Raw genomic sequence first — 10533 nt, 5'->3', positions numbered from 1 at the left:
TAACTCTCTTGTGCATGCTCAGGGGCTAGCAGAGGGCTGGGCACAGAGAAGACCCTGAATAAATAAATATTTTTTGAGTAGAGAGACACGTTTTAGCTGCAGAACATTTCAACTAAATAATTTAAGTAACTGATAGAAATACTGAGTATCTTGCATTCATGAAAATGAAGCCAAACACTGGCTAACCCAGTTTTGCCAAAAGGAAAAGGGCGAACCTGTCATTATGTGAGGATGTCAGAAATGATGGAATTGGTGCAGATGTGACAAGTGACCTGTCCTGCTGGTAATTAGTAGCCTGAGGCTAAGCTAGTAGCAAGAATGGGAGAGAAACAATACTCAACCATGCAATTAAAAGTCAGTATGAACTTAAATTTAGAAGCTGGCTGTGGCCATGCCATAGAAATCACACTGAGGGGAACAATTGGTTGCACAGCCCTTGCTCTGAGGGCCATTCTTGCATGTCAGAGAGATAATTAAAGACACTATGACTCTGCACATTTGGAAATTATGTCCAGTGGCCCTCTTGTCCTGAGCAGAGGAGAACACAATGAGTTAAGGTCTGGGTCATTGACAGGTGATTCCAGGTCAGAAAGTATTTAAACCCTCCTTTCTAAAAGGGAGGAAGGCATTTTTATTGATGCCAAAAGCAAGAGGCCTGGGGTGTAGTAGAATATACTCTGAGTTGGGTATTGGGGATCTGTGCCCATGGACCCATTCATCCATTAAAAAGACTCCATGACCTTGGGCAAGACTCTCAGCCTTCTTGTAAACCACTTTTACTTGAACAGTTAGAACTATTCTGTTCAGAAGTGACTAAAAACGTGACTTAAGCTTTTTAGGTGAAAAGAGTCTTAATTGACTCACATAACTGAGCAGTGTTAATGGCAGAAGGTGCTTCTGGCCTGGATGGATACAGGAGTGTAAACAACTCACCTGGATTCAATTTCTCTTTTCTGTCTCTTGGCCTATTCTCTCTGCCGGCTCTATTGTCGTACCAGTTTTCCCCTGTGATAAGATGGCTGTAGCAGCTCTGGCCTTTGTCTTTTCTGCATGTCTTTTTCCACAAGCCCTGCACATATCCTGAAATTCACTGTAATTGACCCCAATTGGTCACTGGGCTGGGGGCAGAGGTCTTCTTATGTCAGGAAGGAAGTCCTCTAACTCTACCTAGATGCTGAAGTCACTTGGTTTTTGGAACAGGTTTTTCTTAGCCCTGACAGCACACCCCAGGAGTTCAATTGCTTCCCCTAGCACATCTGAAACTATCTAGCCAAGATCCAGTGGTAAGGGGGCCAGGAGTCTAATAGGATGAATCCAGATGGGGAATCATTGTATTTCTTCACTCTCAGAACTCACTGAGTTCCAACAGCAGCGTTCTCGCTGATTTTCCACTATGTCACACATGATGGATGAAATTTACATGGCATTGTGATTGGTTCAGATGGTTGGGCAGACTTGGGTTGAAATAGTGACTCTCCCAGCTAGTTGCTATAGAATCTCAAACAAACACCTCTCCGAGCTCTGTTTTCCTACTGGGTAAAAGAAAATACTAATACTTAACTGTGTTATGCGGATTAAAAAACATCATTTGGAAAAGTGTTTTACACGCAGCAAACCCACCACAATAAACGTTATTACTTTGTTTATTGTTTTTGTATCTATAAATAAGCCCAAACCTTTTTTTCTATGCAAAGTTACAGGGATAACCTTGAATGTGTTCTCTTTAACAAATGTTCATCTCTCTATATTAGTTATAGTTTTCTGGTGATATACCCCTCAATTGTTTTGCATCGTGATGTGGAATTTAATATTTATTTTGCAGTCTGACATCTTCTGCACCAGAGTGAGCTGTATTGAGGAGCAGGACCATGCTTTTTCATCTACCAGTATGTCTGGTGTCTTGCATTGATGAATGAATTCACAATTAAACTCCAAGTAGATTAAAAATTCCCTAAGAGCAAGAACCACATGAAATATGTCTTAGTCATCCTCAGACACTTAAACACAATGGAAAAGTTATTATCTATTGTAACAAAGTAGGTACTCAATAAATAATTGTTATATAATTTATGTCTTATTTTTATTTTAGCGTTTCTATCAGTGATCTATTTTATTCTATTAATGTTTTTAGAAGTTCACATGCAAACGTGGAATGGCTATGGCTCATTTCTTTGTCACCTTATTTATCAGAAGAATGCACTGAGATCTCCAAGGTGTATACCTTCTGTGAGTACTCAACCAGCAGAGAAGAGGAAGTGTGTGTGGCCCAGGGTGGGTTCCCTCAGCTACTGCCCACACCTTTTCTTGTGTTACTCTAAATAATATATCTGTTACATAGTGCTATACAGCTGATATGGTCCCTGCCCCTGGCCTGGGGTAGAGCAGGCAGTGGGCAAGCAACGAGCCCACACTGACGACTCAGGTTCTGTCTCCTGGGGGTTGGAATCTTGGAGCATCCCTGCTGTCAGTGCACATCAATTTCTGGTTGGCTCTTCCTTCAGGTTTCTTCAATTGACTCTTCCTTCAGGTTTATGAGTAATCCCAGATCCTCTGGTTAAGTTTTACTTTCTCCCTTACGTGAAGTCAGTGTTAATTCCTGTTGAAGGCATACAAAGAACTCTTGCTACGAATGGTACTCTGAAATCTGCACTACAGTGTACATGACTGTTAGTCCTTTCCTACTCCTCCAGAAACACCTGATTTGAATCCAATACATTTCTAAATGGGAAAGTTTTCAATGGTGAAGGAGAAGCCATTTCTGCTTAAAGAGGCTACTGAAAAACATCCTCAGTCATAATATTTAGCCTACTCCAGTCTGGACTGATTCTGACAAGGGCTTGTGTTCAATAAATGATTAGTGAGTGTCAGAGATGACCAAGTTTTTTTATCTTTGAGCTCTGTATTCTGAGGCCATATCTGTGGTTACAACACTGCCAAGGTTTTTTTCTTTTTTTTTTCTTTTCTTGAGATGAGGTCTCACTCTGTTGCCCAGGCTGGAGTGCAGTGGCTTGATCTTGGCTCACTGCAACCTCTGCCTCCTGAGCTCAAGTGATCCTCCCTGCTCAGCCTCCCCAGTAGCTGAGACTACAGGTGTGTGCCATCATGCCTGGCTAAGTTGTGTACTTTTTGTGGAGAGGGGATTTCACCATGTTGCCCAGGCTGATCTTGAACTCCTGCACTCAAATGATCTACTCACCTCAGCCTCCCAAAGGCTGGGATTACAGCCACTGTGCCTGCCCCCACCGCACCCTTCCTTCATTTAGTTAAAAAAGAAATTAACTCTTTCTTCCCCCTTGGGATGATGAAAAGTCAAGTTAGCTTTGAAACATGGATATGGTCCATGTGACACCCTGAAGTTCCTGTGGAATTAGATGCTGTGAACAGCTTCAGGAAACAAGACTCAGGCATGAAAAGCACTCAGCAGCAGACACAATGCCTGAAGCATCAAGAGAGAAATGTTTTTAAAACATATGCCATGTGTTGGTGGAAGCCAGAGATGGAGAATTTATCCTACTGACTTCTCGGCTGGGTTCCCCACTATCCCATATCACCTCCCTGAACAGAATCAAAAACGTTCTGCATCTCACTTTAAGCTGGTTTTTTATTTTTTTTTAATTGTACTTTAGGTTCTGGGGTACGTGTGCAGATCATGCATGATTGTTGCATAGGTTACATGCCATTGTTACATGGCAATGTAGTTTGCTGCCTCCATCCCCCCATCATCTACATCTGGCATTTCTCCCCATGTTATCCCTCCCCAAACTCCCCATGACCCCGCTATCCCTCCTTTGGACCCCCTTCAACAGACCCTAGTGTGTGATGCTCCACTCCCTGTGTCCATGTGTCCTCATTGTTCAACACCCACCTATGAGTGAGATTTTTGTGGTGTTTGATTTTCTGTTCTTGTGTCAGTTTGCTGAGAATGATGGTTTCCAGATTCATCCATGTCCTTACAAAGGACACGAACTCCCTAACACCATAAAAACCCTAGAAGAAAACCTAGGCAAAACCACTCTGGACATAGGCATAGGCAAGGATTTCTTGACCAAAAGCATTGGCAACAAAAGCCAAAATAGACAAATGAGACCTAATTAAACTCCAGAGCTTCTGTACGCAAAAGAAACAATCATTAGAGTGAACTGGCCACCAACAGAATGGGAAAAAATTTTTGCAATCTACCCATCTGACAAAGGGTTAATATCCAGAATCTACAAAGAACTAAAGAAGATTTACAAGAAAAATAAACAAACCCATCCAAAAGTGGGAGAAGGATATGAACAGACACTTTACAAAAGAAGACATATATGGGGCCAAGAAACATATGAAAAATGATCATCATCACTGATTATTAGAGAAATGCAAATCAAAACCACATTGAGATACCATCTCTTGCCAGTTAGAATGGCAATCATTAAAAAATCTGGAGACAACAGATGCTGGAGAGGATGTGGAGAAATAGGAATGCTTTTACAATGTTGGTGGGAGTGTAAATTAGTTCAACCATTGTGGAAGACAGTGTGGCAATTCCTCAAGGATCTAGAAATAGAAATTCCATTTAACCCAGCAATCCCATTACTGGGTATATATCCAAAGGATTATAAATCATTCTATTATAAAGACACATGCACATGTATGTTCACAGCAGCACTGTTTACAAGAACAAAGATGTGGAACCAACCCAAATGCCCATCAAAGATAGACTGGACAGAGAAAATGTGGCACATATATACCATGGAATACGATGCAGCCATAAAAAGCTGGGTTTTGAGTTTAGAAACTTTTAATGGAATTAATGGGCAGGAACATCAGTTAAAGTAGATTTTTGACTGCTGACATGCCAGCCTGCCACATTTTCATAGGTACCTGTTAAGAATTTATTTATTTCCTCAATTTGCTATAAATGGAATTAACAACAGGCCATTTGGAGACCTGAAAAACCACAGATGCCAACAGAAGCAATCATATCCTTCATATTTTATGCTTATTTGAGTCACTGAGTGTGGGGACCATTGAAGAGGAAAGTATAGGTTGATTTCCATCATCATCATTATTTTTGTTGTTATTATAGTTGCTGTTAATCAAAGCTGAGAGATTTCAAGTAAAAAAACAAATCTAAAATGTGATTGTGCCCTGAAGTGTCCCTCTTCTCGCCCTCTCCTTCTTTAAGGAATAGATTTGAAAACCCAAGCTCATGTCTAAATAAAAATAAGTTAGATTGTAAAGTTCATTTCCAGCAAACTTCAGAAGGCGATATGGTTGGGCTCTGTGTCCCCACCCAAATCACATCTGGAATTGTAATCCCCAGGTGTGAAGGAGGGCCTGGTGGGAGGTGATTGGAAAATGGTGATAGTTTCCCCCATGGTGTTCTTTTAATAGTGAATGAGTTCTCACAAGAGCTATGGTTTTAAAAGTGCTTGGCAGTTCCCCCTTTGCTCTCTCTCTCTCTTTCCTGCATGCTTTGAGTCCCTTGTGCCTTCTGCCATACCTGTAAGTTTCCTGAGACCTCCCAGCCATATGGAACTGTGAGCCAATTAATTAAACCTCTTTCCTTTATAAATTACCCAGTCTCAGATAGTATCTTTACAGCAGTGTGAGAATGGACTGATACAGAAGGAAATACCATTTCTTTTGGTATGGATGGCTTTAAAGTCTTCTCTTCCCATTGGGTCAACCATATTCAAATAACTAGGCTTCTAGCATTTCTAGTCACAAGATACATGAATTGGAGCAGTTCCAGGTGATGTTATAGGGTATTTATAACAGATCTAGACAAATGAGATATTATAAATTTCAATATCTTGTGTCATGAGAATAGCCTTGGAACATTTTTTAAAGTTGTTTCTACACTGGAAAGTGGTTTAAAACTCTTCTTTGAAGAAGTCTGTTAGAGTGACAAGAGGACTTGACTCAGAGTGAGAGCCTGGCTCTGGTCCTTAATCTCTTCTAACCTGGGCAAGTTACTCTTCCTCTTGGGCCTTGAGTTTTTTATTCGCAAACATGAAGACTCAATAGTAATCACAATGCCTTTTAACTTGAGAATTCTTTGATTCTACAGATTGCTTCCAAAGTCAGTTTATAGGCACAAAGTAAAAATATGATCATAAATTTAGACCAGTGATATGGGTCATTTATAGCAGTCCACCGACTTTAGTCTGCTTAAGACTCATTTGAGGTGATTGTGAGAAAGGCAGCTCCAGGGCCTCATCCGTAGGTATTCTTTTTTTTTTTTTTTCACTGTGAGCTGCATTTATTGTAGCATGTATAAACCACTCACAGCCAGCATCTGTCAGGGGCCCAGGACACTGTCCAGTGGGGCCAAGGAACCACAATGCTGGGCACACAGCCCACACCCTGGCCACCAGGCAGCAGTGCCCAGCATCCCTGAATGGCAGAGCAGCCAGGGCCCCAGTGGTGACTGTCCTAGAGGGACCTACGGGGCATGGGGCCAAAGCTGGGCCCTGCACCTTGTTTGGCCTGCAGATTTAATTTCTGAATTAGTTTAGTTTCTGCCAACAACTTAAAAATCAGGACACCTCACATACAAATCTGTATTTCTGGCTTCTCCAGATTTCTGGCATTAGGCCTGCATTCCCACATCAGAGCAATCAGAGCAATTAGCTACACCTGAACATGGCAGTGGTCACCATCAGATGGGGACACACCACACTCTATTGCCCTCAAGGCAAGTGGCATTTACCCACTAGATTGTGAGAACTTTCTCTCATCACGATGTCTTTGTCTCCAGCAACAGTGGGAAAGTCAAAGTGAAGCAGGCTCCCAACTTCAGGGCCTGCTTCATCCACTTATATCATCTACATGGCTGAAGGGGCATCCGAGTTTGAGATCTCTGGACAAGCCCAGGGAGGGGGCGGCAGGGTAACTCCACACATACCCCTTGCATAGCTGATGAGGCGGAGCTGAGGGCAGCAGCCAGCCTTCCCAAGCCTGAGCCAGTTGACTCTTGACAAATTCCCAAACTCCCAGAACCTGGAAGGGCTGGTAAGCAGCACATGCTCTACTGGCGAGAGGTTGCGGGAGGAAGCCAGACCCAGGGAGTGTGGGTGCACATCAGGGAGCTCTGCAGCCACGGCTAAGATGCTGAACTTGATTCCTAGGAGTCAACCATCCAGACTCCCCAAACAGGCTCCCCCCAGTCCTTTGGCTTCCAGCTACTTCTTTTGCAAAGTTGTCCTGACCCCATCCCACCCCTTAGACCCTCTCCTGGGCACTCTACTCCCACCGGAGTCCCCAGCAAGGCCGCCCCTCCCAGGCTGCACCCTCTTCAGAGCGGGTCCAGCCTCCGGATTCTTCAGGTCCCTGTGTTGCATTCCAGGTCGGCCCGCAGCGGCCTCGAGGTGCAGGGAATAACCCCGCAGAGGTGAGAGAGGCCAACTCTGAGTGTACCAGGGTTAGGCGGCACTTAGGTGAGTAGAACAGACCACCTGGGGCTCCTGATGACAGGGGAGGCAGTGTCCCAGGTAGTATTGCCACTGAAGAGCCGGCGTAGCCAGGTGGTCATTCTTCAAAAGAAGCTGTGGGTCTGGACTCTTATATGAAATCTATCAATTTTTAAAGGTTGGCTCGAGGATATAAACCACCCAGGCCAAAGAAAATATGTCGGCAGGGTGGGGCCAGGCCATGGGCCCCAACCAGAGAGTTCTGCTGAGGCCCCACCGTGGACAGGACCTCGAAAATGGTGGGCATAAGCCAGTGGTTTTCAACGTCATCATTCCATTTGCTCCTGAGAGGCAAGCGAGAGAGAGAAAATTCTTGGCCCCATTTCAGAGTCTGGAACACTGAGGCCGAGGTGGGTTCCTGGCAGGCTCAAAGTCACAGCTCATAGAGAAGAGCACTCTGAAGCTGCTTGAGGCAGTGGCTCTGGGAACATCCCATACAGCCATACCCAGAAAAGTGTGTCCCAGCACTGAGGGGCAGGAAACAGGGGTGGGCCCTCCACACAGTGCCTCCCACCCCGCCTGGCCTGCACCCTCTGAGCTGCACCCTTCCTATTCCCCTGGAGATCCCACTACCCCAAATGTAGCCGAGACAGTGACTCTCTGTGCACATGTGTGCCTGCATGTGTATGTGCGTGCACACGCAGGACAAGTGGCCCAGGCAGAAGCACAGCAGCTTTCTCCATGGGTGGACAGCACAGGGGCTCAGGTGAACCCCTCAGGGCTCAGTCCCAGCAGGAATGCCTCCTGCAGCCTTGCCCATCACGAGTGTGGTAGGAGGGTCCTGGGGGGCCCCCGAGGCTGGGTAAGCTAGGCATGTGGACATGGCCTATGGCAGCCTCACCAGTTGGCTTTCACTGCCTTGATGTCACTCATGAGGTTCTCGGCCAGGCATATGCCAAAGATGTGGAGGACGGCGATGCCCACAAAGACTACCACCATGACAATCAGGTTGTTCTGCAGCCACTTCTCAAACTGGCCCACTCAGCCTTTGGTGTGGATGAAGCCCTGCTGCTCCAGTTCCAGTTTGAGCTGGATGTCGTAGCCACACTGGGTGTTGTATGGGGATCACTCCACCAGCGTAGAGACCCCTCCGTGTCTCCGCCATGGCGGAGTTAGAGCCCAGACATATTCTCCCCACGCTGAGGGCAGTTGAGCTGAGGAAAAAAGAAGGAAGTGATAGAGGCCTGAGTTTGCAGAAGCCTATTTTTGATCCACTGAGCTAATGGCATGTCTGGGTGAGGCCTGCGTGACTATTTACGAGACTATTGTCTCTTGAAGTTCCCATTCTGGGCTGGTTTTATGACTCTGTTTACCTGCATTCACTAAATCCCGTGATCGCTCACATGTTACTAGAAAAATGCTACCCCTCAAATTATCGCTCGCCTTAATGTTATTTACTGTAACTGTAGTCATTGATAAGAGGATAAGAATCTTAATAGGATTAGAATCTTTTGTTTGTTTTGGGTCCAGCGATCTTTAGATAAACCTGTATGCTACCCCCTCCCATGCTTACTTTGTAATTTTCTGTTCCCTCCTGATAAAACTTTTGTAATGGGACCTACGTCAGTCACTGTATGAAAAAACGTATATAAGCCTCTGTGCACAAAGAATAAATCGCTGATCTGAGCATAGCTCTTATCAGACCTCCAGACCCATTTCTTTCTCTATCTCTCTTTTCTTCCGTGCACTCTCTCTTTCAGGTATTAGGACCCTCTTGCTGGTCAGGAGACCCCTGGCAGACGTGCCGATCTCATGGACCCCAACAGTGTTGAGGACATCTTCCACATACGACTGTAACTGAGAGTGACACCCGGCCAACCTTCAAGCTGGCCAGGAGCAGACATTGGCTGCAGCTGTGTTTATCTGGATGTAGAGGGTGCAGGGAGACCTCCAGACAAGTCCCCATGCCTGTGCCCTAAGGTCCCACCATTTCCATCTCACACAGGGTCCCTGACGCAGCAGGAGATGGCACCCCACAGCGCTCCTGGCTAGGGTTCAAGTCAGTGCAGTTGAAGTAGATATTGAGGTTCCAGTCATTGGGGCCTCGGGCTCTGCAGCAAGACCAGTATTCCTGATCAAAGTCAATGAGGTTCTGGAGGTCAGTGTCACCCAGTAGGCCTTGACATTGTTGTTAATGAAGAGGTTGAGCTGGTCTGGAATCCAGTCCTTTAAGACAAAGGCCAGGATCCCTGTTGTCAGCTCCAGGAAGAAGATGAGGCCGAGGAACATGGAGAACTGTGCATCCATTCCCCTTTGTCTGGTATTCACACCCTGCTCTCTCTGAAAAACCATCCTCCATGCAAACAAACTTGAGCAGGAAGGTGTTCTCCCGGAGGGCCCTGATGCAGCCAGCAAAGCCCAGCACCAACATGACACCTCCAACTACCACAAACAGCCACACGGGGTCAAGGCCTCCCAGATCTGTCAGCGCTGAGATGTTGGAGAGAACACCCTTCTCACCCCAGGCCCAGAGGCCCATAGCCAGGAACAGGACTCCCAGCACCCAGAAGATGATGTTGAAGCCAAACAGGAAGTATTTCCCACAGCAGCCGACCTCGGGTTCCTGGAAGTGCTGGTGCTTGCCGGGCATGGTGAGTGGCCACCCCCCGGCCCAGAAACTGGAGCCGGGAGCCAGGCCCAGTGCCCCTCGGGCCACCCTAGGCTAGAGCCGCTCAGGGACTAGCCGGGAGGCTGCAGCTTCATGGCCGCGGTCACACAGAGCACCAGTCGGGCCCCGCCCGCCCCTCAGGGACCACCCTCAGCATCCAGACCGCCTAGCCCTGAGCCCTGAGCTGTTCCCCATCCATAGATATTCTAATTTGGTAGGCCTATGGACAAAATCTTCATTTAAACAGATCCTTTGGCCAGGCACAGTGGCTCACACCTATAATCCCAGTACTTTGGGAGTCCAAGGCAGATGGATCATGACACAGGGGTTCGAGACCAGCCTGGCCAATGTGGGGAAACCATGTCTCTACTAAATATACCAAAATTAGCCAGGCGTGGTGATGTGTGCCTATAAACCCAGCTACTCAGGAGGCTGAGTCAGAAGAATTGCTTGAACCCGCGAGGCAGA

At 46.2% G+C, this 10533-nt stretch overlaps 1 pseudogene; it reads right to left on the bottom strand.

Annotated features, from left to right (window-relative positions):
- Window positions 1-7562: 7562 nt before the first annotated feature.
- LOC105716010 (tetraspanin-17-like) lies at window positions 7563-10047 on the bottom strand (annotated as a pseudogene).
- Between the last annotated feature and the right edge of the window lie 486 nt (window positions 10048-10533).

The sequence above is a fragment of the Aotus nancymaae genome, unplaced genomic scaffold, assembly GCF_030222135.1.
Source record: "Aotus nancymaae isolate 86718 unplaced genomic scaffold, 86718_ANA_hifiasm-v0.15.2.pri h1tg000064l_1, whole genome shotgun sequence".
NCBI lineage: Eukaryota > Metazoa > Chordata > Mammalia > Primates > Aotidae > Aotus > Aotus nancymaae.
This window is presented reverse-complemented; position numbering and strand designations above follow the sequence as displayed.